General features: G+C 39.7%; 3 non-coding genes across 3 annotated transcripts in view; all 3 read left to right on the top strand.

The window, feature by feature from the left end:
* The first annotated feature begins 3,010 nt into the window (after positions 1–3,010).
* TRNAK-CUU (transfer RNA lysine (anticodon CUU)) lies at positions 3,011–3,083 on the top strand. Its single transcript has one exon. It is a non-coding gene; the product is annotated as a tRNA-Lys (tRNA).
* A 3,321-nt stretch (positions 3,084–6,404) lies between these two features.
* TRNAK-CUU (transfer RNA lysine (anticodon CUU)) lies at positions 6,405–6,477 on the top strand. The gene has a single exon. It is a non-coding gene; the product is annotated as a tRNA-Lys (tRNA).
* Positions 6,478–7,454: 977 nt separating this feature from the next.
* Positions 7,455–7,500, top strand: part of TRNAK-CUU (transfer RNA lysine (anticodon CUU)) — a 73-nt gene continuing 27 nt past the window's right edge. Inside the window, exon 1 of the tRNA in view lies at positions 7,455–7,500. This exon is cut by the window's right edge and continues 27 nt beyond it. This is a non-coding gene — a tRNA (tRNA-Lys).

Below are 7,500 nucleotides of genomic sequence, written 5' to 3'. Positions count from 1 at the left end.
TGAGTAATTTTTGCTGGACTCTCATAATCTGGTGATTATTCTTGCATTAGACATGCAATAACTATCAACAATGGTATCTCCCTTGGTTTCTCATTGGTGGGAAATTTAACTTCAAGATTAGCTAGGGTATGAGTCTAGATGAACACACCGCAATATCACTCATATTCGAGTAGTAAACAGGCCAACCTGAACTGTAAAACATCCCATAAGTGGAGGTAAGGCATAAGTTAGGAGTGAACTGAACACTGTTATGGGCAATTGGACTTCAGATAAAGTGTGGAAGGCAGTGAGGTTACTTTTTTCATGTTATGCATATTTAACACACAGGGGAATTAGCTCAAGTGGTACAGCGCTCGCTTAGCATGCGAGAGGTAGCGGGATCGATGCCTGCATTCTCCATTATAAAATTTGCATACATTTTATTTTTAACTTGTCATTGCCAAGGTCATTGCAGAGTAAGAACAGAAAAATCACAGATGGCTTTCAAATATGGTCTCATTATAACAACTAAAGTGGTTTAATCAAAAGGGTTCAGGTATTCTTTAGCATGTGAGAGGAATTTGAATTCTTATGCAATCTCAAAATGAAGTTCTCACAACTTCCATTTTCATTTTCTCTTATTTTTTTTGACACTCTGTCCTCTGAAGGATGTATAAATCTGGCTTTCCTTGCAAAACAGGAGTAGAGGAATATCCAGGATTTGATTTTCTTCACAAAAAGGGATTGGTCTGCATACTGTCTTAAGGAGGGAACCCGGCTAGCTCAGTCGGTAGAGCATGAGACTCTTAATCTCAGGGTTGTGGGCTCGAGCCCCACGTTAGGCGAAAATGAGTAATTTTTGCCTGAATATTGCATTGACTCTCATAATATGGAGATTAATCTTGCATTAGACATGCAATAACTCCCAAAAATTGTCCAGGAATGGATTTCCTTCATAAAAAATGATTAGTCTGCGTACCATCTTGAAGTGGGAGCCCGGCTAGCTCAGTCAGTAGAGCATGAGACTCTTAATCTCAGGGTTGTGGGTTCGAGCCCCATGTTGGGCGAAAATGAGTAATTTTTGCTGGACTCTCATAATCTGGTGATTATTCTTGCATTAGACATGCAATACCTATCAAAAATGGTATCTCCCTTGGTTTCTCATTGGTGGGAAATTTAACTTCAAGATTAGGTAGGGTAATTAATTGATTAATTAATTAATTGTGTGCTTATATAGCGCAGGAATCACTCCCGAAGGGGTACCTCCGCGCTTCGACCGCTGCGAAACCCTTCCTGGCTTCCCTGAGAGATGGTCCCTTAATGGGTATCTCCAGGGTGAGACCAGGCATCCCCAGCGGTCTGACACACCACAATATCACTCATATTCGAGTAGTAAACAGGCCAACCTGAACTGTAAAACATCCCATAAGTGGAGGTAAGGCATAAGTTAGGAGTGAACTGAACACTGTTATGGGCAATTGGACTTCAAATAAAGTGTGGAAGGCAGTGAGGTTACTTTTTTCATGTTATGCAGATTAAACACATAGGGGAATTAGCTCAAATGTTAGAGCGCTCGCTTAGCATGCGAGAGGTAGCGGGATCGATGCCCGCATTCTCCATTATAAAATTTGCATACATTTTATTTTTAACTTGTCATTGCCAAGGTCATTGCAGAGTAGAACAAAAAAATCACAGATGGCTTTCAAATATGGTCTCATTATAACAACTAAAGTGGTGTAATCAAAAGGGTTCAGGTATTCTTTAGCATGTGAGAGGAATTTGAATTCTTATGCAATCTCAAAATGAAGTTCTCACAACTTCCGTTTTCATTTTCTCTTATTTTTTTTGACACTCTGTCCTCTGAAGGATGTATAAATCTGGCTTTCCTTGCAAAACAAGAGTAGAGGAATATCCAGGATTTGATTTTTTTCACAAAAAGGGATTGGTCTGCATACTGTCTTAAGGAGGGAACCCGGCTAGCTCAGTCAGTAGAGCATGAGACTCTTAATCAAAGGGTTGTGGGTTCGAGCCCCACGTTGGGCGAAAACGAGTAATTTTTGCCTGAATATTGCATTGACTCTCATAATATGGAGATTAATCTTGCATTCGACCTGCAATAACTCCCAAAAATTGTCCAGGAATGGATTTCCTTCATAAAAAATGATTAGTCTGCATACCATCTTGAAGTGGGAGCCCGGCTAGCTCAGTCGGTAGAGCATGAGACTCTTCATCTCAGGGTCATGGGTTCGAGCCCCACGTTGGGCGAAAATGAGTAATTTTTGCTGGATTATTGCATTGACTCTCATAATCTGGTGAATATTCTTGCATTAGATATGCAATAACTATCAGAAATGGTATCTCCCTTGGTTTCTCATTGGTGGGAAATTTAACTTCAAGATTAGCTAGGGTATGAGTCTAGATGAACGCACCGCAATATCACTCATATTCGAGTAGTAAACAGGCCAACCTGAACTGTAAAACATCCCATAAGTGGAGGTAAGGCATAAGTTAGGAGTGAACTTAACACTGTTATGGGCAATTGGACTTCAAATAAAGTGTGGAAGGCAGTAAGGTTACTTTTTTCATGTTATGCAGTTTAAACACAAAGGGGAATTAGCTCAAATGGTAAGTGCTCTCTTAGCATGCGAGAGGTAGCGGGATCGATTCCCGCATTCTCCATTATAAAATTTGCATACATTTTATTTTTAACTTGTCATTGCCAAGGTCATTGCAGAGTAAGAACAGAAAAATCTCAGATGGCTTTCAAATATGGTCTCATTATAACAACTAAAGTGGTTTAATCAAAAGGGTTCAGGTATTCTTTAGCATGTGAGAGGAATTTGAATTCTCATGCAATCTCAAAAAGAAGTTCTCACAACTTCCATTTTAATTTTCTCTTATTTTTTTTGACACTCTGTCCTCTGAAGGATGTATAAATCTGGCTTTCCTTGCAAAACAAGAGTAGAGGAATATCCAGGATTTGATTTTCTTCACAAAAAGGGATTGGTCTGCATACTGTCTCAAGGAGGGAGCCCAGCTAGCTCAGTCGGTAGAGCATGAGACTCTTAATCTCAGGGTCGTGGGTTCGAGCCCCACGTTGGGCGAAAACGAGTAATTTTTGCCTGAATATTGCATTGACTCTCATAATATGGAGATTAATCTTGCATTAGACCTGCAATAACTCCCAAAAATTGTCCAGGAATGGATTTCCTTCATAAAAAATGATTAGTCTGCATACCATCTTGAAGTGGGAGCCCGGCTAGCTCAGTCGGTAGAGCATGAGACTCTTAATCTCAGGTTGTGGGTTTGAGCCCCACGTTGGGCGAAAATTAGTAATTTTTGCTGGATTATTGCATTGACTCTCATAATCTGGTGAATATTCTTGCATTAGACATGCAATAACTATCAGAAATGGTGTCTCCCTTGGTTTCTCATTGGTGGGAAATTTAACTTCAAGATTAGCTAGGGTATGAGTCTAGATGAACACACCGCAATATCACTCATATTCGAGTAGTAAACAGGCCAACCTGAACTGTAAAACATCCCATAAGTGGAGGTAAGGCATAAGTTAGGAGTGAACTTAACATTGTTATGGGCAATTGGACTTCAAATAAAGTGTGGAAGGCAGTAAGGTTACTTTTTTCATGTTATGCAGATTAAACACAAAGGGGAATTAGCTCAAATGGTAGTACGATCGCTTAGCATGCGAGAGGTAGCGGAATCGATGCCCGCATTCTCCATTATAAAATTTGCATACATTTTATTTTTAACTTGTCATTGCCAAGGTCATTGCAGAGTAAGAAGAGAAAATCTCAGATGGCTTTCAAATATGGTCTCATTATAACAACTAAAGTGGTTTAATCAAAAGGGTTCAGGTATTCTTTAGCATGTGAGAGGAATTTAAATTCTTATGCAATCTCAAAATGAAGTTCTCACAACTTCCATTTTCATTTTCTCTTATTTTTTTTGACACTCTGTCCTCTGAAGGATGTATAAATCTGGCTTTCCTTGCAAAACAAGAGTAGAGGAATATCCAGGATTTGATTTTCTTCACAAAAAGGGATTGGTCTGCATACTGTCTTAAGGAGGGAAACCGGCTAGCTCAGTCGGTAGAGCATGAAACTCTTAATCTCAGGGTCGTGGGTTCGAGCCCCACTTTGGGCGAAAACGAGTAATTTTTGCCTGAATATTGCATTGACTCTCATAATATGGAGATTAATCTTGCATTAGACATGCAATAACTCCCAAAAATTGTCCAGGAATGGATTTCCTTCATAAAAAATGATTAGTCTGCATACCATCTTGAAGTGGGAGCCCGGCTAGCTCAGTCGGTAGAGCATGAGACTCTTAATCTCAGGGTCATGGGTTCGAGCCCCACGTTGGGCGAAAATGAGTAATTTTTGCTGGACTCTCATAATCTGGTGATTATTCTTGCATTAGACATGCAATAACTATCAACAATGGTATCTCCCTTAGTTTCTCATTGGTGGGAAATTTAACTTCAAGATTAGCTAGGGTATGAGTCTAGATGAACACACCGCAATATCCCTCATATTCGAGTAGTAAACAGGCCAACCTGAACTGTAAAACATACCATAAGTGGAGGTAAGGCATAAGTTAGGAGTGAAGTTAAGGCTGTTATGGGCAATTGGACTTCAAATAAAGTGTGGAAGGCAGTAAGGTTACTTTTTTCATGTTATGCAGATTAAACACACAGGGGAATTAACTGAAATGGTAGTACGATCGCTTAGCATGCGAGAGGTAGCGGGATCAATGCCCGCATTCTCCATTATAAAATGTTCATACATTTTATTTTTAACTTGTCATTGCCAAGGTCATTGCAGAGTAAGAACAGAAAAATCACAGATGGCTTTCAAATATGGTCTCATTATAACAACTAAAGTGGTTTAATCAAAAGGGTTCAGGTATTCTTTAGCATGTGAGAGGAATTTGAATTCTTATGCAATCTCAAAATGAAGTTCTCACAACTTCCGTTTTCATTTTCTCTTATTTTTTTTGACACTCTGTCCTCTGAAGGATGTATAAATCTGGCTTTCCTTGCAAAACAAGAGTAGAGGAATATCCAGGATTTGATTTTTTTCACAAAAAGGGATTGGTCTGCATACTGTCTTAAGGAGGGAACCCGGCTAGCTCAGTCGGTAGAGCATGAGACTCTTAATCAAAGGGTCGTGGGTTCGAGCCCCACGTTGGGCGAAAACGAGTAATTTTTGCCTGAATATTGCATTGACTCTCATAATATGGAGATTAATCTTGCATTCGACCTGCAATAACTCCCAAAAATTGTCCAGGAATGGATTTCCTTCATAAAAAATGATTAGTCTGCATACCATCTTGAAGTGGGAGCCCGGCTAGCTCAGTCGGTAGAGCATGAGACTCTTAATCTCAGGGTCATGGGTTCGAGCCCCACGTTGGGCGAAAATGAGTAATTTTTGCTGGATTATTGCATTGACTCTCATAATCTGGTGAATATTCTTGCATTAGACATGCAATAACTATCAGAAATGGTATCTCCCTTGGTTTCTCATTGGTGGGAAATTTAACTTCAAGATTAGGTAGGGTATGAGTCTAGATGAACACACCGCAATATCACTCATATTCGAGTAGTAAACAGGCCAACCTGAACTGTAAAACATCCCATAAGTGGAGGTAAGGCATAAATTAGGAGTGAACTGAACACTGTTATGGGCAATTGGACTTCAGATAAAGTGTGGAAGGCAGTGAGGTTACTTTTTTCATGTTATGCATATTTAACACACAGGGGAATTAGCTCAAGTGGTAGAGCGCTCGCTTAGCATGCGAGAGGTAGCGGGATTGATGCCCGCATTCTCCATTATAAAATTTGCATACATTTTATTTTTAACTTGTCATTGCCAAGGTCATTGCAGAGTAAGAACAGAAAAATCACAGATGGCTTTCAAATATGGTCTCATTATAACAACTAAAGTGGTTTAATCAAAAAGGTTCAGGTATTCTTTAGCATGTGAGAGGAATTTGAATTCTTATGCAATCTCAAAATGAAGTTCTCACAACTTCCATTTTCATTTTCTCTTATTTTTTTTGACACTCTGTCCTCTGAAGGATGTATAAATCTGGCTTTCAATGCAAAACAAGAGTAGAGGAATATCCAGGATTTGATTTTCTTCACAAAAAGGGATTGGTCTGCATACTGTCTCAAGGAGGGAGCCCGGCTAGCTCAGTCGGTAGAGCACGAGACTCTTAATCTCAGGGTCGTGGGCTCGAGCCACACGTTAGGCGAAAATGAGTAATTTTTGCCTGAATATTGCATTGACTCTCATAATATGGAGATTAATCTTGCATTAGACATGCAATAACTCCCAAAAATTGTCCAGGAATGGATTTCCTTCATAAAAAATGATTAGTCTGCGTACCATCTTGAAGTGGGAGCCCGGCTAGCTCAGTCGGTAGAGCATGAGACTCTTAATCTCAGGGTCGTGGGTTCGAGCCCCACGTTGGGCGAAAATGAGTAATTTTTGCTGCACTCTCATAATCTGGTGATTATTCTTGCATTAGACATGCAATACCTATCAAAAATGGTATCTCCCTTGGTTTCTCATTGGTGGGAAATTTAACTTCAAGATTAGGTAGGGTATGAGTCTAGATGAACACACCACAATATCACTCATATTCGAGTAGTAAACAGGCCAACCTGAACTGTAAAACATCCCATAAGTGGAGGTAAGGCATAAGTTAGGAGTGAACTGAACACTGTTATGGGCAATTGGACTTCAAATAAAGTGTGGAAGGCAGTGAGGTTACTTTTTTCATGTTATGCAGATTAAACACATAGGGGAATTAGCTCAAATGTTAGAGTGCTCGCTTAGCATGCGAGAGGTCGCGGGATCAATGCCCGCATTCTCCATTATAAAATTTGCATACATTTTATTTTTAACTTGTCATTGCCAAGGTCATTGCAGAGTAAGAACAGAAAAATCACAGATGGCTTTCAAATATGGTCTCATTATAACAACTAAAATGGTTTAATCAAAAGGGTTCAGGTATTCTTTAGCATGTGAGAGGAATTTGAATTCTTATGCAATCTCAAAATGAAGTTCTCACAACTTCCATTTTCATTTTCTCTTATTTTTTTTGACACTCTGTCCTCTGAAGGATGTATAAATCTGGCTTTCCTTGCAAAACAAGAGTAGAGGAATATCCAGGATTTGATTTTCTTCACAAAAAGGGATTGGTCTGCATACTGTCTTAAGGAGGGAACCCGGCTAGCTCAGTCGGTACAGCATGAGACTCTTAATCAAAGGGTCGTGGGTTCGAGCCCCACGTTGGGCGAAAACGAGTAATTTTTGCCTGAAGATTGCATTGACTCTCATAATATGGAGATTAATCTTGCATTAGACCTGCAATATCTCCCAAAAATTGTCCAGGAATGGATTTCCTTCATAAAAAATGATTAGTCTGCATACCATCTTGAAGTGGGAGCCCGGCTAGCTCAGTCGGTAGAGCATGAGACTCTTAATCTCAGGG

Source organism: Lissotriton vulgaris, chromosome 1_1 (genome assembly GCF_964263255.1).
Source record: "Lissotriton vulgaris chromosome 1_1, aLisVul1.2, whole genome shotgun sequence".
Taxonomy (NCBI): domain Eukaryota; kingdom Metazoa; phylum Chordata; class Amphibia; order Caudata; family Salamandridae; genus Lissotriton; species Lissotriton vulgaris.
This window is presented reverse-complemented; position numbering and strand designations above follow the sequence as displayed.